The 27,579-nt window shown below is 40.6% G+C and overlaps 1 pseudogene; it reads right to left on the reverse strand.

The window, feature by feature from the left end:
- The window catches only part of LOC140710825 (nucleolar protein 11 pseudogene), a 163,175-nt pseudogene that overhangs the window by 100,046 nt on the left and 35,550 nt on the right, over positions 1–27,579 (reverse strand).

Below are 27,579 nucleotides of genomic sequence, written 5' to 3' on the forward strand. Positions count from 1 at the left end.
TCTCCATGGAACATTTGCAAGCCGCCAGAATTCTTCAAGTGTCAGAATGCATAACTGGGTAGTGCCCTCGATATAGAGAAAAAGTAAAGGAAACCTGAAGACAGCAAATGAACATGAATTTATACATTCCAAATCAAATTCAGTGCCCTCTACATAAAACTTATCAAAACCTCAGGGTTTTCCCAAAGTTACATTTGAACTATGTAGCCTTTAAGGGAGTCATCAAGACTGAATGTGCTGACATGGAAAGGATGGAAAGATACACATGTGACATGGTTTCAATGTGTGTCCTCTCCAAATCTCATGTTGAAATGTGATTCCTAATGTTGGAGGTAGGACCTGGTGAGAGGTGACTGGTCAGCCCCTTTAGCTGCTTAGCATCATCACCTTGGTGATAAGTGAGTTCTCACTTTGAGTGCACATGAGATCTGTTTTTTTAAGAGTCTGGGACCTCCTCCATCGCTCTCTTGTTCTCTCTCTCACCATATGATGTGCCCGCTCCACCTTAGCTTTCCACCATGATTGTAAGCTTTCTGAGGGCTTCACCAGAAGCAGATGCCAGCACCAAACTTCCTGTACAACCTGTAGAGCCATGAGCCAATTAAACCTCTTTTCTTTACAAATTACCCAGCCTCAGGTATTTCTTTATAGCAAAGCAAATGGCCTTCCATGTTGTAATATGGAAATGGATGTACAAAACTGTGTTTGCCATGCTCCAGTCTATGTTTTCTAAGAAAGCATGTGTGTGTGTGTGTGATCTATGTGTGTAATATATGTATGAATGTATACATTACATACACACATATACATATAGAAAATTTTTACAAGGATATGTAAGAAATTGTTATTGATGTTATACAAAGGAGTGAAACGAGGGGCTTGATGTGGAAGAGGATCTTCTTTTCATTTTATATCCTTTTGTACTGTGCATTTTTACTGTATGTACTATTTTTATAATTTAAAAAGGGACAACAACTCAGAAATAACTCTAAAAACTCAGTACATTGTACAGTACTTTGCATGAAGTAGGTCGCAGTAAATACCTGACTGAATGGATGAAAGTCACTCAATCACCGCATCAGTTGGTATATGGGATGGGGGAAAAGCATATACAACCGCATCAGTTGGTATATGGGATGGGGGAAAAGCATATACAAAGAAGAGAAAAGAAATAAAAGGGGAGAATAGCAAGAAGCAACCTGGAGCAGTTTTCATTCCCTCCAAAGATTAAAAAAAAAAAAAAAAAAAAAAAAAAAAAAAGAAATGGAAGGAAAGTCACCAAAGGAAAAAGCTGACAAGTATCTTCCCCACCCCAGTGGCGCCTGCTGTCAAAAATTGCAATGTGCTTTGCAAATACTGTCAGCAGATCTGTGAGAGCGTGTAAACAGAAGGCTCTTTAAAGAGTTAATCAAAGCTGTGCTGTGCTCCAAACAGGGAAGGAGCAGAGAGGAGGTTAATGTCCTCCTCCTGGCCATGAAAGATGCTTTGCCATGAGGATGCGTCTCAGTGAGGAGCCCAGGGACTACATGGAAAGTGCAGTAAAACACTCCACATCGGCAATAATAGACGCCATTTGTGGAACACTGCTTTCCCAAATATGAAAGTTTGTAACGAAATGCTTTTCCACAAAGAGCGGTAGAAATTATGGGTACAAAACCCTACTAGGTTATCCAGTGTCTCTTAGATTGGATTTAATTCCATATAAATCCTCATATGGATTTAACACTACATAAATCCTAATGCTTTCAATGATGTATAAGGGGGATTTACACTAATAAATCCTAAACAGAAAACACAGGCACAAAGCAATAGTAAATGCAAAGGAAAGCGAGTCACCTTCACTGATTCATCTTGATACACACCAAGGTAATTATGAACTGCCAGCATGTTTTAAAATTTAGGGTTTGTTTTTTTTTTTAAGAAATTACAACTTCATTGAAAGTTTAATGGATGAAGCTATGAAAGTCAAGTTAAAACAAAAAAGCACAGCTGCCATTTTCATTGATCAATTCAACTTAGTATGCTCATGGGACAGAACCAAATTCCTGAACAAATACAGGAGAGAAATAAGGAAGCCTGGTCCCACAGCAAGCGCAGTGTACCTTTATTTTAACAAGGGCAAACCTGGCCTTTGGTCAAGGTGGTTAGACTGAGTGCAGTGGCCTTGTTCCCACTAGAGAAGTCCACCAGAGAGCAGATTTACTCATCAATGAAAACTATACAGATCATTTTCAATTTTGTAATTTAGCAGTTAGGAGCCCTTACAAATACGTTGTCTATGTTAATTTCACTTTATTTTTTAAACCTTTCTATTTTCTCTCCATTCTATCCAGCTATGAAAAATAGGACACTTCCAAACTTTGGAACAATTACTCACCAAATGGCCCATAGAAAAAGCATAACGGGAATCCAGACTTCTAGCAAACAACCTTCATCTCTTTCCTTCTCCTTTCTTCTCTACCTTACTTATTGTCAGGAGATGTGAGTGTGAGGCCTGGCTGTGCCACCAACTTGCTGTGTGGCCTATAAAGGTGGCTTCTCTTCTCTCAGGTTCACTCTCCCTATGTGCACAATGAAGAGGTGGACTAAATGAATGCTAACTTTCAATGGCATTGACTCCATTAATATAAAAAGTCCTTCTTGATCCCAGTATTAACCTGACAGAACTGGAGGCCTTTTCTAGTCAGATCCCCATTCCCTGATGGAGGATACCCAGCTTTTGGTGCTCCCTTCAGGAGAATAAAGTTTCTCTGACAGGAAGATGAGAGACTTCCACTCAGGCTCTGGATTAGCATCTCAGAAATCTGAGTCAATAGAAATTGTGCCAACCAACCTCTATGGCACAATATATGCTCACTTAGTAGACACAGTAATAATTAATTATTATTACTCAAATATTACTTAATATTTTATGACTATTTGGGTGAAATAACTCATAATGACAGCTCACTCAAGGCTCTCCATAATCCTGCAACTGTCTCTGCTCAAAGTCGCATTGCTATCTTCATGATATCTGTTTCAGTCATGGTTATCCAGACAGAACAAATAGGAGATACACACACAAACTCACACACATGCACATGCTCATACATGTGCATACACACACATAAACACACACACACACTGTCTTAGTTCATTTTGTGCTGTTCTAACAGAATACCATAGACTGGGTACTTCATAAACAACAGAAATATGTTTTCCACAGTTCTGGAAGGTAGAAGTCCATGATCACGGTACCAGCTGATTTGGCATTGAGTCAAAGCTGTCTCCACTTCCAAGATGGCTTCTTGAATGCTACATCCTCCAGAGGGAGAAACACGATTCCTCACATGGCAGAAGAGCAAGAGCTGAGAGGGAGAGAGCAAAAGGGGGCTAAACTTGCCCTTTTATAACATACTCACTTCTATTCAACACAAGGACATGTAGCTAGCCAATACACGCAACCCTGCTATGGAGCTGAGGCTCTGGGTCATTTCATTAAACCAGAAGCGCCTTGGCAAGGAGTTGAATACTACTAGACTAAGTACTACTACCACTACCAATGCCACCTTAGATTCACATGCAACTTAGCTTCCAAAATGATCACAAAGGCATTTCTCACCTTTCACCTAATTTTCTCAGGGTGGCTCGAAAATTCCCAACAGCATCCCTCTACCTACGGTAGGCTACAAAGACACAAAAATTCTGCTTCATCATCCACCTCAGAATATTAACTTGAATTTAGCCTACAAGGTCATCAAAAGCAAAGTTTTACAAGGTTGTTCATTAACTGGTACATAGTGACTGAGAAACAAGACACAGTAGCTTTCATCTCGAGAGACGGGCCCATAAACCTGGCCCAGGCAGGGCAACCTGGCCCAAGGACTGCCCATATAGTCCTTGTAAGTTGTAAAACTTGGCTGGGATTAGAATAGACCAGCCTGGGGAAATCTAAAACACAGAGACTAGGCAGGCCCTTGATGGCTTTGAGGTTAGGGTCTCCAAAAAGAGATGAGAAGTAGAGACTAATAAACTGTGTTTTGTAGGCCCAGACATGAGTTACAGGGCAATGTCCCCACAGAGCAGATGAGGCACACCTTAAGAGGGTCTGGTAATAAGCAGCAGGCAGAGGTCTAGGCAAGGCAGGCCAGCAGTCTCACTGAGGATCAACAGTAAGCAACAAAAGGCTATGCTGGCTAGTAGGCTATGAGGCATTGTAGAGTCTTGGACACAAGCCTTAGACAAGTATCTCCATGGACAGGCAGATGAGTGATCCCAGATAATTCTGGCAGTGGACAAGCCCAGACCCCAGGAAGACTGAAAAGGGCAACAGAATTTCAGTCCTCAGTGGAAAGACACCAAGTACAAAGCCAAGGTAGGGACCAGGCTCCCTAAAAACAGAAAGTAGGTAGTAGACAGGTAATGAGCTCCTGGATATGGAAGAGAAGGCAAGGTGTGCCAGTCACAGGAAGGTGGCAATAATCTATTTATTAGGACTAAGGTGAAGAGTCCAAGAACAACTTGCAGCTGTACCGCATCCATGACCTGCTTTTATGACTCTGGATCCTACAGATCTCTCTTGACTACAAGGTAGGGCCTCAGAGCCTTGCTAGGTAGAGTGGAGTAAGGTGCAGGGCCTCATTCTGGGAGTCACATAGGCCCAGTTGCGGGGAAAGGAGGAGTGAAGGAGCATGAAGTCAACAGGCCCATTATAGGGTTTGTTGAGTGGAGAAAACACTTTCCTATCCAGGGAAAAGCCTATAGGGGGAAACCACAGTTCTCTTTATATGTCACCCACCATTCTGATCCAGGGATCCTGGGATGTGGGTCTCTTTCTTATTTCACAGGATGTCAGTAAGTACCCGCCAGAGCCACAGCCGGGAGAATTAGAAACCTAACTATTCCAGAATCCTAGAACTGGAAGGCAGAAGAGCTCAACGCCTGGCATTTAAAAATTGGGGAACCTGAGATCTGCCCAAGATCACCTAATAATTTAATCACAGAGGCTGAGACTTAGGTTTCCTGACTCCTAGCCTGAGGTTCTTTCCACTAAACCCCAAAGATGAATATTCCGACACCCACACAAATCTGAAGATGGCTTTATGACAGCCCCAATTTCCATCTATGCCTTGGACAATCAAGCTGATTTATCTCATTTGCTTTCAAAAAACATATTTATAGATATAGATCAAGTAAGGGAGACTTCAGCAACCACCATATATAATAAATTAACTTTCTCTCTAAAGCCTGACTTACTTTGTCATTTGAGAAATAATGGAAATACCTACAATATGAACCCCTCCACAAAGCGTGATATATTTAGCAACTTTCAGTAGCATGTTAATTTCAAAATTCCAATATTTCCCCGTTGCTATAGCTATGGCATCTGGTTAAATCAGAGTTCAGCAGCTGTGGGCAATGCTAATACTGATTCCAGCCAACTTTTTGCTTTGTTTCTAATGCAGGATGAGGAAAATGAGAGCAAAACAGTCACATTGTCTCCCACTCCCTCTGAGGAGCAAAACCCCTTAACTAGTCTGAGTTAGACAACATATTAATTCTCCATCTAGCACCAATACAACTGGAGCCCTAAGTCCCAAAGTATTGAATTGATGATGCAAGTAACTCCAGATCTATAACTGGGAGTTACATGTTCAGGACGTGCTAATATGTGAAAGCTGTGATCTGCTCATCCAGAGAATCTTGCTGCTTAGTATAGCTGCATGCTTTTGTCAATTCCTTTTACAAACATACCATTTGAGGATTCCTGGACAGGAAAAAAATAAGGGCTTTCAAATAGAGTCATCACTTTGGGCTACACAGCTCACAGCCTTCCATTTTTAAACTTCCATTTTGAGCTACTATTATTTGAGGGCTTCTGTTACTCAATTTTCAAGAGAAGTTATCTTAGGCAGATTTCTTAGGTCTACACACTGGGTCCATTAATGGGCTCTAATCTGTCTACACAGCCTTCTATTTCCTTGACTCCAAATAGTGACTTGGTCTCTAAACGTTATTCCAAACATTTATGGGCCATCATAAATACACATGACAGAGATTTCCAAAGTTGTGACAATAAAATCAATACAGTATAAATTATGGCATAGATATGTGATGGCATGCTATCTTATAGGATTGGAAAGTAGGGCTGGGACCATTTTTAAAAAGGCATTTAGCAGGTTTTCTATAATCCTTTCTCTCAAATGTTAATTTTGTCTTCAAATTTTCAAAGTTTTGTTGGCACAAATTTTCTAGAAAATGGGGTCTAGAAAATAGCGTCTATACCTGAATTTAAATAGAAAGACCCAAGTCTGACAGAACCAGACTTGGGTCATTCTCAAATAAGGCCAATGGCTCCTCTCAATCTCTACTTGGGAACCCTCAGCTTAAGAAGGACCTAGACTCATAGGAGATCTGCTACTGAAATGTTTTGGGGGACTACATAAATGGGAAATCTAGACATTGGGATTGTCCTTGTTTTTCAAATTAAAAATATCCACAAAGTGCCTGCAGGGTGAATACCTTTCATCTGTCTCCAATATCCTGGAATTCTAGCAACAGCTCCCCATTTCCACTTTAATGTGCATTTCCAATGTACACGTGAAGAACCAGGTACATTGCACACATGTCTGGAGGAATTCAACGATTTTGAGTTTCTGTTTAGACTGATGTTGCCATAACATGATTATATGACATCAGGGTTTTATCACACAATAATATGCATTATTGGCCAATATTTTCTTCTTATTCTCAAATGTCTTATCAATATTCCCTTGTGGTATCCATGTTATTAGACACTCATTGTACAAATTCCTCATAGTAATGGGGACTTATCCTCACTGATGCGCACATTAATTCAAAACTCAAAAAGACACAAACTGCTAAGTTTTTGGTGAATAAGGCAGGGATGCTTTGGAGATCAATCCAAGAATCTTAAGAGCATTCTTATGTAACTCTGTAACTTTTGAAATATATTTTGGAGTGAAATATAATTGGTTAACAGTGACTGGAGAGAAGGTAATAAAAGGATATCCTTTACTATCTGGCTGTTGCTTGTGTCCCAAGTTAAGAAAACACATACAGAAAAGCACTGAAATGGCAATCAAAAGACATGGATTAATTAGTCTTTGCTCTGCCAATGTAGCTGTGAGACATTGTGTATGTCCCTTGGCCTCTTCAAATCACAGTCTCCCTATCTATAAAATGACGGAGTTTCATTAGCTGATTGCTAAAGGACTTTCCTATTGCAGAGTCTATGGTTTCCTAACATTTTCATTCTGCAGATCATGGTGAGGGTGATCCCTAGTTTTTTGATGTCTGTGCTCATGGCCTCACTATTATTAGCCTAACTGATTAAAGACATAAGCTTCTGAAACTGTATGACCAGACTTGCTTTTATTATCTCATTCTCAAATACTTCCATATTTGATTCCTTTCCAAGATTATTTTAATTTGTGGTCATCTCATTGAAATTATTTAGGCCAAAAACAAGACACAAGAGAAGGAACTGACACATTTTACTACATAGGTGAGGGTTTTGTGCCCAAAATGATGGATGGGTGGGAAACAATGTCATTTGATGACCACTGAAGGAATTTTAAATGCTTACTCTAGACAGGAGTACTTGAAAACTATTTTTACATATATAAAGAGCTTTCATACTGGCAAAGAATTTAGTGTGGCTGTGTCGCCCCAAGAAGTTTAATTTAGGAACAAGCAGTAGAAAATACTAGTTGATAGATTTTGGTATGGCCTAAAGAAAAGCTTTCTAATAGGGCAGCCTGATGAAATAAGCTGCCTTGAGACATAAAGAGCATGCTGTCAGTGGAGGTACTCAAAGCGTAAGCTAGACAACCACTTGGTAGCGATGCAGCCAAAGGTACTTAGCCTACACTACTAGCTCATCTTTGAGGCCCCTTCAAACTCTAGAATTCTATGGGCCAATTTACTCCCTCACTCCCTTTTCTCACCTTCCCAGATAAAAACTGCTCCCTTATCTGTGTGATGCTCTCACATTCTAAACACTTTGACACATTGTATTCTGTGGTGATGTGTTAGGTGACTTGTGCATGCAGCCACGTCTAAAAACACAGAATGCGAATGTGCCCTAAATGAATTCCCAACCTACAGGGTTTAATCTTCAACATGGCATTGCTGAGTTTGTAAACTGTTTAGCTTCTTTAATAATATTTCTTTATGCTTTGGTCACAATTCAATTTTTAGATGCCTAGGATGGAAAGGTTTTATTATTACGATTTTTTCTTAGAATCTTAAAACATTAGTTGCCACAGCATCCTGAGGAGAAAGATGCTGCTGTGAAGAAAAATGCAAATTGCTTGCTTGTGGAATATAGTGAGTCAGTAGCAGATGAACAGGCATAATTTAATTTTACAGGGCTAGAAAATATGGAATGGAAATAGAAACTAGAAATGCTTTACTCTTCCTAAATGATTTCTACTTCTTCCTGTCCCAGATTAAGGTCTTACCAAGTCAGAGTGGCAGTATGAGAGCAGGTGAGCAGTAGAAAATAGTGAAGCCAAGACAGGTTAGCAGACAGGGTTGGCTCCAAATAAATGAGCTATTGCAGGAGCTGAAGATGAGCAAAAGATCACACAAACTGGTGGGCAGAGCCAGATGGGAGGCTTTAAGACCATACAAATATCTACATAGTGCTTATGTTTGCACAGACTCACTACGGAAGGACCTGAAAGAAGGTAGTCGTAGCAGTTGCCTCTGGAGGAGGGAATTAAGGAACACAGGATTAGTTAGGAGAGGTGAGGCTTACATTTCACTGAATATACTTCTGTTTTATTTGCATTTTTATCATGTAGGTCTTAACAAAAAAAAAGAACCTATCAAAAGAAGACAAGTTAGCAAATGTGAAGAGTGAAAATGTTGAAGGAACAGCACAAGATGCTCAACAGCCAGAAAATAAGCGACTGTCCTGACCTAAGCAAACAAGACAGGCCAGAGAACAAAGTAAGGCCCTTGATCTTGACCCTGACCCTGAGAGCAGTGCTGTCCAAATCACAGGTACCTGTATTAGTTTGCTTCTCACCTTGCTGTGAATTAGTCCTGAGCAAACCTGATCTAGACACCCACAGATATAAATGAAAATACCTGGCTGGGTAGAAGGTGAGCTAAGAAAGGCAGGGGGCTTTCTTGGTAGAGGGACTGCTTTGATAATCAGGTTTCTTAGCGCACATTAAGCATATGTTCTTGCAAGAGGTTTGATGAAATTTTCTAAAACCTATACACTGATAGGTATTTAAAGAGTGATGGTCACTTATGTCCCAAATGATAACTCTACCTTACCTTGGTGACAGACATAATATTCATATACATTGAATCAGATTCACTTATCACCTTGAAAATGCAAAACCCAAACTTGAACAGGCTTGTGTGCAGGCTTGAACGAGATTTTAAAAGTCATGAAGTTCAATCTCATCAGATGTTTAAGCCCCCTCTACGGCTTCCCTGCCAGGTAAGTGGTCAGTTCACTACTTGAACTCTTCCAGTGACAAGGAACTCACTACCAAATGAATTAGCCCACTGAAGTCTTGGATAGCATAGTCATTAGAAAGTTATCCCTTGTGTTGACCCAATAATCTGACTTGCAGGCATTTCAATCCATTAGTGCTGATTCTGTTCTCAGGAGATTACAGAATCAGACTGTTCTTTGCCCTACATGTCAACCCTTCAAATCTTTGCGAGTTGCTATAATAGTCCCCAGACTCCTCTCATAATATTAAAGTAAATTATCTCCAGTTATTTCCACTGTTCTCTATACAACCAGGTTACAAAGTCATCCACATCCTGGTAACTTTCTGAATGGACTCTCGTTTGTCTAGGTGCCTTGTATGACAGGAACACAAGAAGTAAACAGAACAGGTGTGTGCAGGTATGGACCACTGCTTCTTGTAATCTAGGCAATAGCCTTCAATAAGGTGGTTTGAGGTCACATCAGTCCTTTGGAGCAGCAACATCAACCTGTTAGGTGCTGTTGGTCTTTCTATCAGTTGAAATCCTGAACGCTTTTTCCTAGCTGGTGCTGTTAAAGTAGATCACTCGTGTGTGGTTCATTGGGGTTTGAAACCCATATTTCCCTGTTACATTTCTTCCTCTTGGGTTTGATTTACTGTTACTTTCTGACAGCCAATGACTGTGTGAGCCAATGCCTTCACTTAACTGCCCAGCTCCCCCATCTGTGAATCTCCTCACAGGCCATCAGTGGTCTCTTCATGTCACTCTTGACAGTGCTGAACAGGTCAGAGGAAGGGATGGTGCACTGAGCAACAGCACCAGCAGCCTCTCTCTGCGGACATTAGTCTAGCCATCAGCATCTGTCACTGTAGGTTCAAAAAGGGCACATTTCTCTACCTTTTCCTTAATAGATGAGAAAGGCCTTTGAATTTTAGAAATCTTCTTTGCAAATACAATGTACTCATATTCTTCTAACTCATATTTACTTTTTACTTTTCTTCAAGGATATAATAATCCTTGCAAAGATTTGCTTATTTCATACTTGTCTGAAGAAAGTAAACAATCTTTTATTGTAAGGTGGAGCCATTTCTTCATACATAAATATTTACTGAGTATCTCCCTATGTACCAGGCACCAGTCTAGGAGTTGAAGATAAACAATGAAGAAAGGCAACATTCCCTGCCCTCCTGGCATGTACACTCTAGCATGGCTTGGGGTCCAGATGAATGTTCTTGATGTCCTAAGAATATGCTAATGAGCTAAAGTGTTTCTCTTCAAAGTGCAGTCTAAACAAACAATTCGGTCCCTCCTGAAAGAAGACTTACTGCCTAGGAGGGTTCTGAATCTTGTTCATCTTCAAGGAACTCCACAGGGTTTTGTGGTTCAATTCAGTTCAGTGAGTATCTGGGAGGTGCCTGTGTGTAGCCAGCACAATACTTGATATTGTCAGAGACAACAGGGACCTAGTAAGATGATGGTCTCCATCTTTTCTAATAAGGTGAACCATCCAACTGGGGAGGCAAGCCTGCATTTAGGTTCCCAAACTTAGTTACAGAAATACAAGATGAAGAATAACAGACTTGAGAGTATCTTACTTCAAAAAGAGCTCACTGAGAGACTTTGAAGAAGTCCCTCCCCTGCTCTGAGACCCATTTCCCTCCCAAACAAAATGAAGGGATTACACTGGCAGTGGTTCTCAGTGGGGATGGTACTACTCCCTTAGGAGGAATGAGGAAATATATGGGGTGGGGATTTTGCTGGTCATCAGAATGACTGAGGGGTGCTACTGGAGTCTAGTTGGTGGGAACAAACTGCACTACATGTCTTGCATTGCACAGGAGAAACAGTCCCCTGCAAGGAAGCATGGTCCCACCTAAAATTCCAATAGTGCCTGATACGGTTTGCTCCCACCCAAATCTCATGTTGAATTGTAATCCCCAGTGTTACAGGAAGGGCCTGGTGGGAGGTGACTGGATCATGGGGGGTAGTTTGTAACGGGTTAGCAACATCCTCCTAGCACTGTTTGTTTAAATGTGTGTTGCACCTCGTCCAACTCCTGCTGGCCACGTGAAGATGTGCTTGCTTCTCCTTCACCTTCTGCCGTGATTGTAAGTTTCATGAGGCCTCCCTAGAAGCAGAAGCCTGTACAGCCCGCAGAACCGTGAACCGATTAAACATTTATTTATAAATCACACAATCTCAGGTATGTCTTTATAGCAGTGTGAGAACGAACTAATACAATGCCCCTATTGAGTTGCATTGGTAGATCATCCCTCTAAGGGCCCTTCTATCATTTTAACTTTGTGACTTTAGCTGATCACAAGACCTGACAGGGCTGTCAAACTACCAATACAACCTTGGACTACTTTGTTAACCAGAGACCCATGTTTCTTTTGGGACCACCAGCATCATGATCACCTGTGATGTCTGTTAAAATACAGAGTTCCAGGCCCTACGTATTGAAACAGGATCTCTGTAGGTAAGGCCCAGGATTGTGGATTCCAGTGCCCATTAAAGTTTGAGGGTTTACATAAAGAGAAAGCTGGTCCTGCCCTTCTTGACACTGATGAGAACAGTGCTGGATTCCAACTTCACTACCCCTATGACCCTGTAAATGAAATGTGCCCAAAACCTTCCAAAATATCCTGAAGCTTACATCCTGTTGTCCGTCTCTCCTAAACTCTCCTCATCAGGGTTCTTTAACACTCCATTTTGCTGTTTTTCCTCCTGTTTCTCTCTCACTTCTCCTCAGTTTTCTTCACTGACTTCTCTTTTCATCCTATGCCCTAAAATAGCAGTTCTCAGGTTGTGTTCAGGCCCTGAGCTATTCATTCATAACCCTTGCTATTGAAGAGCTTAGTGTTATCTTGAATGATTTATGACTAGTATACTTTAATCATACATGAAATTCAGAGAGAAAAATATAATTATACAAAATTTACAGACAATAAATGCTTAAAATGCTATGGGAGGTCAAAATAAGAGATATTGTCATGTCACATGCCACCCAAATATACTACTGTATCCTCTTAGAAGAAAGAACCAGGAGTAAAGGTGGCAGATGAAGGTAGGATCCAGCGGAGTGTGTGGGAAAGTGCCTTCATAACACTGTTCAGGACAGCAAAGTTATGACTTCTGCTAAAAGTCTTCTCTCTGAAATATTGCCAAACTCTTTTGCATTTTCCTTCTATCCTGGCACTGAGCCACAGTTGGAAGGAAAGGGTAGAACTGCAGCTATAGTGAAGTCATTGCGCCAGAAGCCATGGGACCCGTATTCTCCAAGTGAGTGAGCCAGGTAACCATGTCATTGGAGTCCAGAAGCTCTGATAACGGTGTGGTTAAGGCCAGCCCTGGAAGCAAGCCACTATCCCCACCTAGGAAAAGTACCCTAAAGTAAATAATATACTGGAGAGAAAGTAATCAACAATGTCTTCTTTGAATACAAAAGTCAATACATTGAGATGGGATATGGGAGGGAACTACCACTTTCTCAGCAATTACATGGTAGGTACTACACTTAAAATAACCCTATGATGTCATGATTTTTATCCCCATTTTTGCAGATGAGAAAATTAGGCTCAGAATGATAAAGCTGGCAAATAGAGAAGTCCTTTCAAAATCAATTATGTCTAGTTCCAAGGCCTATACTTTTTTGTTGCTGTTCTAAAAACTTGGGATTACTGGGCATGGTGGCTCATATCTGTAATCCCAGCACTTTGAGCGGCCGAGGAAGGAGGACTGCTTGAGCCCAGCAGTTTGAGAACAGCCTGAGCAACATACTGAGATCCTGTGTTAACAAAAAATAAGAAAGTTAGCCAGGCATGGTAGTACATGACTCCAGTCCCAATTACTTGGGTGGCTGAGGTGGGAGGATTGTTTGAACCCAGGAGATGAGGCTGCAGTGAGCTGTGATGGCACCACTGTACTCCAGCCTGGATAACAGAGACCTTGTCTAAAAAAACAAAACAAAACAAGACAAAACACTAACCAACAACCTTGGGATCTGGAAATCATATTAGGGAAAAGCCGATATTGGAAGGCAAGTGAACCAGGAAGGATCAAGGTAGCTGCCAGCTAGGTTCCCCAGAACATGGTAGAGGGCAATGTGTGTCTGCTCAGGACAAGCACAGGTCAGAAGAGCCCTAGTCAAGTCCTGCCATAAATTATTCCAAAGGATAGGATATGACGGGCAGCAGGAAACAAAGGTTCATCTATCGACAGGGTCATGATAGCTAAAGTCAAAGGTTAACAAAGAAGAAGGTCAAACCTTGATATGTGAGGTACCACCGCGGTCCCCCAGATATCAGACTGACCAAGGGATGAGAGGAGGCTGGCATAACCTGGCTGGCAGCAAAAAGGATCGACTGGATCCAGATGTAGGCCCCGTCCCCACTGTTTCTTTTATTTTTTATTTTAATTTTTAAGTTCCAGGGTATATGTGCAGGATGTACAGGTTTGTTACACAAGTAAAAGTGTGCTATGGTGGTTTGCTGCACTTATCAACCCATCACCTAGGTATTAAGCCCCGCATGCATCAGCTATTTTTCCTAATGCTCTTCCTCCCTCCACCCCAATCCACTGTTTCTTAATGGAAGGCATCATGGCCCAGCCTGGTAAAATGTTAGGAGGGCTCTAATAAAAAGATAAATGACATTCTACTGACATAACTTTATCCACATGTTCAATAAATATACCACCAAAATTCATTCATGCACATAAAAAACATTTACTGATATGGTATTATATGCCAGGCACCATGACAACAACAGAAAAGATGGCACAGTCCCTATCACTACCCATGTGACTCTGAGTCAGGCATTTTTAGGAACATTCAATACATTTATAACCATTCATTTGATATCTGCCTTCACCACCAGACTGGGAGATTTACTTGTGCAGGGAGCAACTGTATCACTCTGAATCACCCCAGTATCTGTAGCTCTCTCAGCAAGAACCTGGTCAATAGCTGACTCCCGTTGCAAATATGTCTGCTGGATTAACAGTACATTTTTTGGGTGGTGCTGGGGAGTCCACAGGAAGGCACTAAATTAAATTGGGATGAGGGTGGTCAAACATTTTTTTTCCAGAAAGAAGGGGCTCCTCATACTGAATTCAAAAGAATGAGTAGCGTTAGCAAGAGGAAGAAGAGGGGGAAAAGTTTCAGCAGATGGAACAACAATGCCAATTGCCAGTTCTGACTGAACTAGCCTAAATAAGCACTAATCACTTAGCAACCCTGAATTCATTCAAACAATTAGATTTTAACCAATCAGAATGAAAGCAGCGGCTGTGTGTAGACACAAGACTATGCACCGTGCCCTGTGCATGTGTGTTTGTCAGCAGAGTTGGTTGTTGTTCTAGTATGATATGTAATGCTGAGCAGGAGGTGGGGGGCATCACAGGAATCATCCAAGAGAGCACAAGGTAGCAACCTCAAACTCTCAGCAGCTTAGTCCTCAAACAGTATTCACTATACTACTCAATAGGCTTTCTAGTCACTTCTTCAAGGTAGCCTCTGCCCCTGGACTATTTGCTGACTAGTCTGCTTCTTGTTCCACTGTCATATAATCTCATCAAGCAGCTCTGGCTGTCTGTGACATGTTAAAGTTGTCCATCAAGTCTTTGCTATTTCTTTCATTGAGAGGCAGAATCTAATTACCTTCCCTTTGAATCTGGGTTGGTCCTCAGTGACTTGCTTGACCAAGAGAATGCAGTGGAAGTGATATTTTGGGACTCCAGAGGCTGAGTCATAAAAGGTTGTGCATTTTCCACTTGGATCGCTGGAACACTATCCCTGGGGCCCTGAAATGACACGTAAGAAGTCCAACCATCCTGAGGTTACCATGCTGGTGAGGTCATGTGTAGGTTCTCTGGTTGATGGGGTTAGCTAAGCCTAGCCTTCCTGCCATCCTTGCCAAAGCACCAGACAAACATGTGAGTGAAACTGGAGAGTGGGATGCAGAGAGGCGGTTACCATACCAGTGCATTTACCATCTGAATGCCACTGAGTAATCCATGTTGATCAAAAGAATCACCAAGATGAGCCCTGCCTGAATTTCTGAATTGTGAGCTATAGTAAAATGGTTTTTACAGTAAAATCATTTTTACATTAAGCAACTAAGTTTTGAGGGTGGTTTATCACACAGCAATAAGCAAGAAGAACACTGTCTTAGTCACCATTATATCAATGGTGCTGGTATTGTGCTTGGCATGTAGTCAGCTTGCAGCATAAATTCACTGACTGAAGGAATGAGTACTAGAGAGAAGGATATGAAAAAGGGATATCAGGGAAAGATAAAGATGACTTCCAAGTGGCAGTTGTTATGTGTTGATACAACTTCATATACAATGAGTAGATTTTTTTAAATAACATGGTACCTACTCTGGGAAACTAACCAGAGTAGACATTTACATTGTCCTGGAAGGGGTAAAAAAGAAACAACTGAATCCTTGTGCTATGTTGCCTACCATAAAGTACAGCTGCCCAATGGCTGTCCCTTTGTCCCAGATCTCAGGATATTCCAGCTGTCATGATCTAGAACCAGTTCAGCTACAATTAATATGCTTTTCCTTCTCTTCACTGTAAGATCTCTGCACTTTCCTGGAAGTGATTAATTCCCAAAAAAAGGCCAGAAAGAAACTATGAACAAGAAAATAATTACCATGAATCTTTTCATCTTATTGATAACAATTTTATAAATTAGTTTCCACAGAATAAAGATTATTCTTGCTTTAAAAAAGAAAATAATTACCAAAATGAATGGGCTTTCAAGTTTGGCTTCAGAACCAGACCCACTTTCTAAAGTATACATACAGACTGTGCCTCCTGATGGAAACACAGAGACTTTGATTCTAAATGTAACTATGTTTTACTTGCCTCACCTTTAATTGTATGAAGTTCAGACCTAAATTCAATCAGTAGCCTATTGTTTGTTGCTTCCTGGGAAGCAAGTAGCAGCTGAAAGGAGAGCCGGGGAAGAATTGGGTGGGGTTGGAAATCTGAATCTTGGCACGACTCTTATGAATTTTCTTTTCCACTTTACTCACCTCCTTCTGGCTCTGATGTTATCAGTAATTTCCCAAGACAGAGAAAACCCAGACTTCCTCAAAGAGTTCAACTACCTGCCTCAGCAAAATCCAAAATGGGGAGACCAGCTCCTCCATAGAAATTCTGCTCCTGTGTTTGTGTCCAAGGAAACTTACAGAAAGGAAACACAATGGCAGGGCTCTTTCATTTCTGCCTTCCTTTAGGTGGCTAAGAAGCAAAGTCTGTGGTGATTCTGGGCAGCCCATCCAAAATCTGGAATGGACAGGACACTCTTGCAGCCAGTGAATAGGCAGCAAAGAGAAAATCAAGCCACTTTTGATGTATTCAAAGACATGAGCAAAACAGAACCAAGAAAATGGATGATGGGCTCTGCAAAGGACAGCGCATAAAAGCAAACTTACTTTTAATTTTCACATTGAGTCTAGGGTTGCAGTTGTTTGACAACAGCTTTCAAATGGCACAAATGTTACAAGACCAAACCTGGCTTTTTCTACCTTACACTGTTCACTTGAATTCCTCTGGTTCCTCCGAAACCACATCTCTGAGTTTCTGCTAAGCTTTTGAGAGTTTTGAGATGAAAAAGCCAATGACTTTCTTATTCAAGTACTAGAAGGCAATATTGTATAGGTTTACAGATGCAAAATGTAGATGCATATCAAGAAGTAGTGTACTTGGGCTCTAGTTCTGCTTATGCTGTTAACTGACTATGTTATCCTAGACTATTCCTTTCCCTTCTCTAGGCTTAAGTCTTCTCATCTGCAAAATGAACAGCATGGACAGACAGTGTGTAAGGGCTCTAAATGGCAAATATAATGAAATACTCATTATCCAAGGCTCAGTTTTACAAATGTAGCTTCTCTGTGGGTCGCCTTGGTTTCAAACTTATGGATAACAACACTTTTGATGAATGCCTTCCCTGTTAAATTAAGGCTTTGCTGCCATTTCAACATCTTCTTAACTTTGTATTCAAAACTACTCTTGGAAATCCACACGCTTAACTACCTCCCATGTTGTAAAGGAAATCTTAGAGGGCAATGATTAAGAGAACTAAAAAATGAGGGGCATATATCCAGAATTAAGTACAAAAATCAGTCATCAAATAATAGTGACATTGTGTTAAGTGGCCACCATATGTGAAGACTTTACATGGATCATTTTAACCCTTATGACAGCAACAAAAGTAATAAAGGATTAAGTTGTTGGTGAGAGCCAGACACTGTATTTGACACTCTGAAATACATGATCTCTGACATAAAATGCTGCATAGCACTTGCTACCTGCCAGGCCTTGTTTTAAGTGCTTCCTGTATATTGATTTCCTTAGTACTCACACTGACCTCATGAGGAAAAAGGTATTATTAACCTCATTCTACAGATGAGGAAACAAAGGCACAGAAAGGTTAAGTAACTTGACCAAGGACGTACAAGTTAATAGATAACAGAGCTAGGAATCAAATCTAGAAAGTCTGATCCATACAACCCTACAAGAAAGATAATGTCCTGTACCTGTAGGGATGCTTTTCAGCTGTGGATTAGCTGACAAATCAATCACAAAACCCCAATGGCCTAACACAACAATGGTTTACTTCTCACTCATGCTACATGTTGATTACAAGTTTATGAGTGTCTATGTTCCATATAGTCACTTAAAGACCCTTTATTGATGGAGGTTCCACCATGGAGATTGTTCCCTGTTACCTTAGCAGGGGTAAGACAGCACATGGAGATTGTACACTTGCTTTTTTCTACTTCAGCTCCAAAGTGTCACAGGTAATTTTCCCTCACAGCTTATTGGCCAGACCTAACCATATGGTCCCTATGGTCCTAACTACAGGAAGCTTGGAAATTAGTCTTTCATGCTTCCAAAAGGAGAGAATCAGATGGTAGTAAATACTAGTTATGTCTATGCAAACTGCATGTATCAAAACATCCAACTAAATGTTCAGCTACATATATAATGGGAAATAGCATTCTTTTAGCAAGGGAGAAGAAAATGGCTAGGATAGGTAAGTAGCAATGTCCATCATATACCTTAATCTTAAGATGAAGAATGTGAGACTTAGAGAGGTTTAGTAATGGATTAAAAGTCATACAGTAAAAAAGTAGTAACACTCGAATTTGAACCCTGGTCTGACTCCAAAGCCTATAATCCTTTTGCTCCAGCAAACCGCCTCCCAAAGACAGGAAAAAATTGTTTTGTGATTATCCACTACACAGAATTATCCACAATGGTCCACGAAGTCTATACAAGAGAACTAGAGCTAGAGCTGGCTATTGACCACTGCTGCATCATATAAAACCAGAGATGTCAGAACACGAAGCGGTTCTTACATGACAAATCAGACCACCTATTGCCACCTTAGTACTTTTCAGATATGGAAACTGAGGCCCATGATGTGGAGTATGTTGTTCAAGAATACATGGATGATAATGAGATAGTGCTACTGTAACATTTGTATCAAGCAGGGTCTTGGCAGGAAACAGAGCACATTCAAAAGGTGTAACTGAAGGTAAAGGCATGGTTAAGGGAACCCATAAGGTATGGTGCATTGGTCCTGGATCAGTAGCAGGAAGAAACCACTACCATCTCTAGACTTGAAGTGGGAAGGAGAGTAATGGTTACCAGAACCTGGTCAAAGCTGAAGCTGTCAGAGAGGGACAACTCAACAGAAGGTGTGGCATGAAATAGTGGAACACAGCCACTGCCAAATGCGACCTGACAGAGAAGAAGCTGGAGAAGTAAACACCAAGATCTGGCTTTCCTCTCAACCCTCTGATCCTTTCTCCCTCCCCAACTAATACCTCTCATTGTCAAACCTAACTAGAAGCCAGAGGACAAGGGAGCCATAGCAGTCAGTCTCCAGGGGCCCAGAGCAGGGTAAGGAAGGGTAGAGAGTACAGCTGGAGTGGGAAATTCAAGAGTATCCATTATAGTGACTTTCCTTTCTTTTCACTGATTCATTCATTTATTTATTTACCATACATAGTGTCAGAAAGTGCTAAACACATTTTAATTTTCATCAACATTCAAGTTTTGTCTTTAAAATTTAGTGGTGAAAGCATGTCATCTATCCAAGTATAATGCTATTTTTATTTCAAAGACCGGGGGTAGATTTTAAGGCCATGCTCAGTTTAGCATGACATAAAGAAAACTACATTTAAAAAATGCTACCATAGCTTGACTTCTGGTTAAACATGGCAGACTGATGATACATGATTATCTCTCTCCCTCCCGAAGTCTCATTAACGGAATTAAAACAATACAAATAAAAACAGTGTGTGTGTGTGTGTGTGTGAGAGAGAGAGAGAGAGAGAGAGAGAGAGAAGAGAAAGACAGAGAGAAAGAGGTGTAAGTCCACACAGACTAATAAAACAGGGAAGGAGACATTAGTGGACAAGAATTGTTCATAAATGTTTCGAAGACAGGAAATGATTGGAAGAATGCATATTTATTTCAGAGAGTAGAGGAAAATCAAGTTAGAACATAAGTGCTTGCAGAAAGATATGCCAATGAAAAGTGAAACAATTAGTCCCCAGTGAATCCTGGGAAGGCTTAAGGGTTTAGAAAAACCAAGTACCACAGAAATTGGGATAAGACACGGGAAAAAAGGAATTAAAACTCTGTATATGGAGCAGCAGGCTCCCATATATACTTTTCAGCATGCAGCTACCCAGGTTAACTATTTTATCCTCCCCCTTTGCCCCCAGGAAACAAGAGAGTTCCACTCTTCAATATGAATAGACAGCCAAGGATCACAAAACATTTGAAGAACTCATCCAACACGAGAAAAGTCAAAACAAACAAACAGAGAAAACAGAGATGATACAATAACAGAAGAAAACTTAAAACTATAATTAAAATCCTCAGAGATAAGAGAAAAATTTATATCCATAAGCATAAACAGGATACTACAAAAAGGAAGCGACAGAAAACAAAGGAATTTAAGGACACTAAAAATATGATAATCAAACTGCAAAAAAGTGAAAGGATTAAAATAAGAAAATCTCCCAAAAAGGAGAACACAAAGACCAAGAGAGGAAAAGATAAGAAAAGTAGAGGAACAATATGGGAGGTCTAATACCCAAATAACTGAAATTTCAGAAAGAAAAAACGAAGGGGAGAAAATTATCGAAGTCATAACATAAGAAAAATAAGGACATAAATTTCCACATTTAAAGCTCCTAAGGAAGGATCAGTAAAATGAATGCATGAAGATCTATACCAAGTCACACTCAAAATATGTCTGAATTGTAAGGGCTAAAAAAAAGAACCTAAAAGGCTTCAGAGCAAGGGAAAAAACAACGCTTATACAGAAGACTCTTATACCAGGACTAGATTGGCATCAGCCTTTTAAATAACAACACGAAAACGAGGAGACAATGGAGCAATGCCTTCAAAATTCTGTGAAAAACCAATTCATAATTTTATATGCAACACAGCTATTTATTTCCATTGGCAAAAAAGTATAATTTTACCTGTGGAAGGATTTTTATTTTCCATGCTTATTGACATCAAGCTTGGCCATAAGACTTGATTTTCCAATGACATGTGAACACAAGTGATGTGTACCACTTCTGAGCAGCAGCTTTGAGAGTCAACACTGATTCAATCAGTGCTATTTCTCCTCTGCCTTGAGAACTGCTTTTCCTAGAGAGGGGCTGCTCCCTCAACCTAGGTGCCAGAGTAAAAAAGACCTAGCTAGAACTACTGCTAACCCATGAAAGACATAGGATACCAGTAAGAAAGAAACCTTGTGTAAGCCATTGGGATTTTGGAATCATTTGCAACTATGGTATAACCTACTAAAATGCTGACTAATACAATTCCTCATACACCTTTACTTAGGAAGCTATTAAAGCATGTGCTCCAGCAAAACAAGTAAGCAAATAATTTTTAAAAAGGAGACAGAAGACCCAAAAACTAGGGTCCTAATACAGGAAACTAGCAAAGGGAGGATGATTCCTGTACAGCAGGCCTAGAGAGCCAAGACTGAAGCGGGAGGCTGGAAGACTCCAGGAAAAAATAAAATTGGTAGGTTATCTGATATATTTCAGTATTCAAAAAATAACACTGAGGACTACTTGATAAATCTGATGAATGTTGTACAGAAAATAAGCAATAAATAAAAAGAAAACTAAGCAAATAAGAAATTAGGCAATTATTGACTCTGGGGAAAATAAAATATTATTCAAAAAAGGAAATGAAAGCATAATGCATTGCTTGGCTTGGCAATGGACATAAATGCAAAGCTATAATAACAAACATTGAATACCAATTTTGAAAAAATTCATGATTTGCTTATGTCGGAGTAATGGGGGAAGAAAATGGAGGGGCTGTATGGTCGTCATTAGGGCTGTTCACAAATATTCCAGAGCATCTCTTCCTAGGCACATGATAGGGTTGTACTTCTAGGCCTCTTTTCAGATTAAGTATAGTCATGTGGCTTGCTTTGACCAATAAAATGTGAATAAAACTAATTTATATCATACCTGGGAAGAAGTTTTGAGAGGCAGCAGGAAATTACCTCTTTATTTGCCCATTTCGTAGATCACAGGATCAGGTGTTGAGATGGAGCCTCCATCAGCCCATGTCCGTCCTTCAGTGACCAACATGAGCCGGAGGCCCCCTGCCCACTTACGTTGAATGTGTAGCATGAACAAGAAATAAACTTCTGTTCTGTAAAGCCCCTGGTAACCAGGAATGTCTTGTTATGCAGCACAGACCAGCCATGCCTGACTGATAGGGACTATGAGACAGCCAGCCTCTCATCTATCATCACAGGAAGTAAACACACAATATCTAAAATAAAGAATCAAGTAATGGCAGCATAAGCATATTATATAAAATATGAAGGTAAGTACCAAAAACAAGAGGAGCAGGATTGGGAGGAAGCAGTACTGGACTGATTGGTTTTGTTGATGTTATTATAAGCTTGAGTACAAAAATTATTCATATTATTGCATTGATAAAAATAACTTTAAACCCATATATATATATATATATATATATATGCACATTTTACTGGAGATCCAGTATAAGGAATAAGATATTGGTAGCAGCAAGGTTGTAGTATGAATTTCCTCACCAATGCTCAGGATTCCTAATGCAGAAAACAGGGTCTAGCCTTCACTGTTTTTAACAGAGGAACTCAATGATCTCTTGGCCCTTAAGACAGGTTCCTTTAGATTAAACATTAACTCTAGATACTTCGTAGAACTTTATCCTCAAGGATCATCATTCCCTAAACAACAATGCTAAAAACAGTAGAAATGGATAAATCAAGACAGTTTTTATACTAAGTAATTAGGGATACTTTAGAAACAGTTTGTGAGAAGGACTCGGAGATTGTATTATTTTTAAAAATCACACTGAATCCAAGAAAACACACATTTCTCCAAGGGCCAAGCAGAAAAAAAGACAGTTATGTCATAATAGAACACCTGCCCAAGTAGACCCTGGTACCTCCATCAAGAGATTTTTCTTCCTTAGAGAGTTTCTCTATTCATGTTTGGAAGGATTTATGCTATACTATTTTTTTTTTAAGACAGAGTTTCACTCTTGTTGCCCAGGCTGGAGTGCAATGGCATGATCTCAGCTCACTGCAGCCTCCGCCTCCCGGGTTCAAGTGATTCTCCTGTCTCAGCCTCCCGAGTAGCTGGGATTACAGGCGCCTGCCACCACACCCAGCTGATTTTTTGTATTTTTAGTAGAGACGGGGTTTCACCATGTTGGCCAGGCTGGTCTTGAGCTCCTGACCTCAGGTAATCCGCCCCCCCTTGGCCTCCCAAAGTGCTGGGATTACAGGTGTGAGCCACAGCGCCTGGCCCTGCTGTACTTTTTTAAAGGAGCAATACCTTTCACACCCCAATAGGAAAAGAGGAAGAGCAGTCTATGAAAGACCCATGCATCTCACAGCAAAGCAACATAGATATGAAGCAACATAGTTATGAAGCAATATGAATGACAGCCCATGGTGAAGGTGAAACAACATCAGGAAAGAGGACCTCTGGCAAAATCTATGTTTCCATGTGGACTGCCACATTAATCCAACCATGTTCCCTGTTAAAATCATGGTGTGCATTTGGAAGATGGTGGGTCAGGGACAAGGATAGTGCTTGTGGCTATGGGCCAGAGGGTAATGATACATGTGCCTGGATGAGGGTGCACTGTAACCAATAGCTCCTATCATCCCCAGTGTGTTCCGAAATGGTCTGACCTCTAGCTGCTCTTACAAGCCTAGTAAGCACTTGATTATGGCTGCTTGTGAATTGAAATCATATAAATAAGCCAAATGAGTCATTTATATCCGAATGAGATGTGAGGTAGCCATGCTTACTTTTAAATATGAATGGCTGTGTGTTCTGGGACATCACAATATTTCAAGGCAATAATGAAATCAAACTATAAATTTCTGGCTGGGGAGCAGCAAAACTATCCAGCCCTTCTATCCCTCCTTCCCAAGCCTTCCTCAAAAAATCAAATCTTCTCTCTCTTCCCTAAGCTAAATACACATCACATACATTTCAGACTGATGCAAAGCTCTGGCCACCAGCCATGCTGGATGCTCTAACCTCTGACACACACTGTCCCTAAGGCTAAGGATCACTATTTCAGCTTCAATAACTTTTTCTTCTACCTCCTGCTACTCTACAAAAAAAGTTCTAAGAATGTAGACAGAATCATTACCTTGGACCCAACACCTTGAGTTCAAGGGACACCAACATAATCTTCTAAAAGCTAAAAGTCTCAACTCTTCAAAATCTGACCTGAATCTACCTTTCCATCTTGTCTTTAGTCATTTTCTGCCAATATCCGTATTACTACATAAGTGATTCCCTGAACAAACCATGTATTTATCTGTTCTCAATTTCTGTTCATGCCAGTGCCCTGACCTGAAATTTTCTATCCAGATTGTTAGGTATTAGAGATAGCTGTTGATGTCTCTCTCTCTCTCCTACTAGACTGTGAGACAATCTGCGAACAGGGGCTGTGCCTTTCTCATCTGTACATCCCCAGCATCCAGCTCAGCACCTAGCCCATAGGAAAAATATGTGCTAAACAAATCTTAAAAGGCACCACAAACCGTTTGCTGATTTCTTATATTAACATATCTACCAACTAAAACATACCACTCCCTGCAATGCTTCGAATGGCCGAAAGGCCTACATACCCCATATATGAGCTCAAGAACAACAACAACAAAAAGGCAAAGAACTAAACTGAGATGATCATAGATTCCGTCTTCAAAAACAAAAACAAAACAAGACCCAAAGAAACTTCATTTCTGCAAATACTACTTTAGTGTGACCAGAAGAAAAGCCCATGGAAGACTTCTAACTCTGAAACAAAAGTGCAACGTATGGTTCTGGGCCCTCCATGTGTTCTGAGCCTGGAACAAATGACTTTGCTCTAGATAGGATACTGTTTGTCAACTGGGCATTGAGAAATTAGAAATGTGGCAGGAGAAAATAGCCAACTGTTCTTTATTAATGGGTCTGTGAAGATTATGTTGAAATGAACACAGAATAAGAAGAAATGAAATATACCTTAATCCATCAACACAAAAGGGGAAAGGGGAAAGCGGGAAAGCCCCACTGAAGGATGGTCCTAAAAGATGGATCTTTTAGGTACCAACTAAAAGATCAAATACCAACATTCACTTCACCTACAGGGCATTAATGCTATAATACCCCTGTACCCTCGTGAACTGGTTTAAGGGCTTAAGCCTAATAGATGTCATCAAGAATTTTAAAATTAGGTATAATGTGGATAATCTATAAATGATAAAGAATGGGTTATTGTACAGACCAAATACCACTCTACCGTAAAGGTCATCCAGAAGTCTGCTGACATGTACCTTTAGGCACCATTTTTATCCAAAGCCTGAAAGTCTGAAGGAAAAAAATGGCATCTCCAATCCTATATAGAAAGCAGAGGGAGGTAGGGGTAGAAAAACAAGTGTAAGAGGGAGGGACAGGGGGTTGACAGTAGTCAATAATGATTTATGTAATTGGACTTGTCTGGCCTACTCAAAGACCTTGAAGTAAACATAGCCACCAGCTGACAGAAGCAGTAACAATTCAAGTCCATTTGCCAGAAGGGCAAGGGCAAATCTTATGGAGAAAGGAATATCACTTTGGAGCTCTGTAAAGCAACCTGGGCACAGTGGATATTAAGAAAACAAAAAAGGAGAAAACCATTTTTAAGAGATACATGAGAGTACCTTTTTAGTTATCACAATACCCTGTGATGAAGATGGAAGGTATGTGGAAAACAATCAATAACCTTCCCTAATAGCTTTTTGGGAAAATGGCGGTAATACTTTCGTTGGTTCTCCTCAGCCATGTACTGAAGACATATGGCATCTCCAAATTCCTCCCAATGACAATTTGCCCTGAAGGTTCTCTCATTCTGAACTACAGAGGAGAGAGAAAAAAATTTCAAAAAACTAAAGCAGCCAATTTTTGCTGAAAAATCTGGACAGTTAGCTGTTTGGTACCTGATAGCATTTTATTTCATAGGAGACTAGTGAATTCCCTTGTGGCTTCTTTGGTTAATACTTCCTGAAGAGGAGAGGCAGGAATTTCAGGTTCAACTCAAAGTGAACAGTGAGATGTCCATAGCTCCCTATGTATATGTAACTAGGCTACGGGATAAAATAGGCTATTTTCCATTCTTTGCAACAGAACTTTTATAGCAATGGTTGGGATTTCCAAGACTTCAATGTAAGAAGAGCAGAAAAAGAAGAATGAGCACAGATCAAGAAGAGTCAGAACTTGGAAAGCCCCAGAGGTGTCCCTAAGAGGGCTGACTGGCTATCCAAGTTACAAAGACGAAAAAATCATGATAAATGCAAGCTGAACAATCTGGCTAGAAAAGACCTTGCACAGTGGCAATACTAATCTTGGAAATACGGTGCTGCCACCTTGCACCTTGCATACGGTGGCAGCATCGTATTTCTAAGATGTTTTATTTGAATTGAATGTTAGTTGGCAGTTTGGTGGAGAAACAGAGTCCAACAACCTAGGGAAAAACTTAGCAATGGCTAGGCTGGATGCCAGAGCCCCACCCAAGCAGGACAGCCACCAGTTCAGTCCTGGAACACATCCTGGTTTCACCCACACCATCGTGTAAAAAGAAAAAGCTGCAGATCAGTGAGTCTCCATGGGCCCCAGGGGTTCTTCTGGGGGCACTTAACACTTAAGGTATCAGACTAATCTAGAATTAGAATTAATTACCTACTATGTGTAGGTACTTCTACTATCCTGTCAAGCTTAGTTACCTACCAATGCTTCAGGTACTGGGAGACACTGAGTTTGCCAGCTGCTGGCCTTTAGTGTCTACTCCTGATTGGGGCTGGGACGGCCAGAGTCTGACAATCGGGTGACAGGACTGGAATGCAGGGTCTATCTTACCATCGTACTCTGCCAAGAATCATCAATCCACTGGTGCAGGAATCCAGTGCCATATAAGGAAATGGAATTCAGCCTTTGGTTCAGTGACCCAGGGTACTAGCTCATACTGTATCAATATCTAAATGATAGCAGTGGATAGAAATCTAGCATTAACATTTCAGTGTCAGTGGCCTCATAGAGAGCTTCAACATATGTACCAGATGGATTCACTCTCTTAGATTTAGTTCCCTTCTCTCAGAAAACTCCTGCAACACCAAAGGAATAATTACTGCTCAGTGAAATGCTGCAGAGCACTAGCCAAAAAATAGTCACATCAGTTTAAACCAGCAGATATGAATTTTTGGAAGAGAAAAGAAGCCTCTTTCCAGAGGCAATTATTTGCCTCTTCAGAAATATTTGCCAATATAAAATCTCCATCCCAAATCTGTGGAACTCAAAAATGAGAATCACAGCAGTGTATCTGCATGGAAGAGGCTGGAAGGTGTCAGGAAGAGGGGCAGATATGGCTTTGCACAGAACCTTGTATGTTGCTGTGACCTGAAAGCTGCAGTGCTAAGGAGAGGGCAACCTAAATCTAAAACTCAAGTGCAGGTGAAGACATACTCACAAAGGAAAGACAACAAATGGCAGAATGATCATCATTTCTTCATGCAC

This window comes from Chlorocebus sabaeus, chromosome X (genome assembly GCF_047675955.1).
Source record: "Chlorocebus sabaeus isolate Y175 chromosome X, mChlSab1.0.hap1, whole genome shotgun sequence".
NCBI lineage: Eukaryota > Metazoa > Chordata > Mammalia > Primates > Cercopithecidae > Chlorocebus > Chlorocebus sabaeus.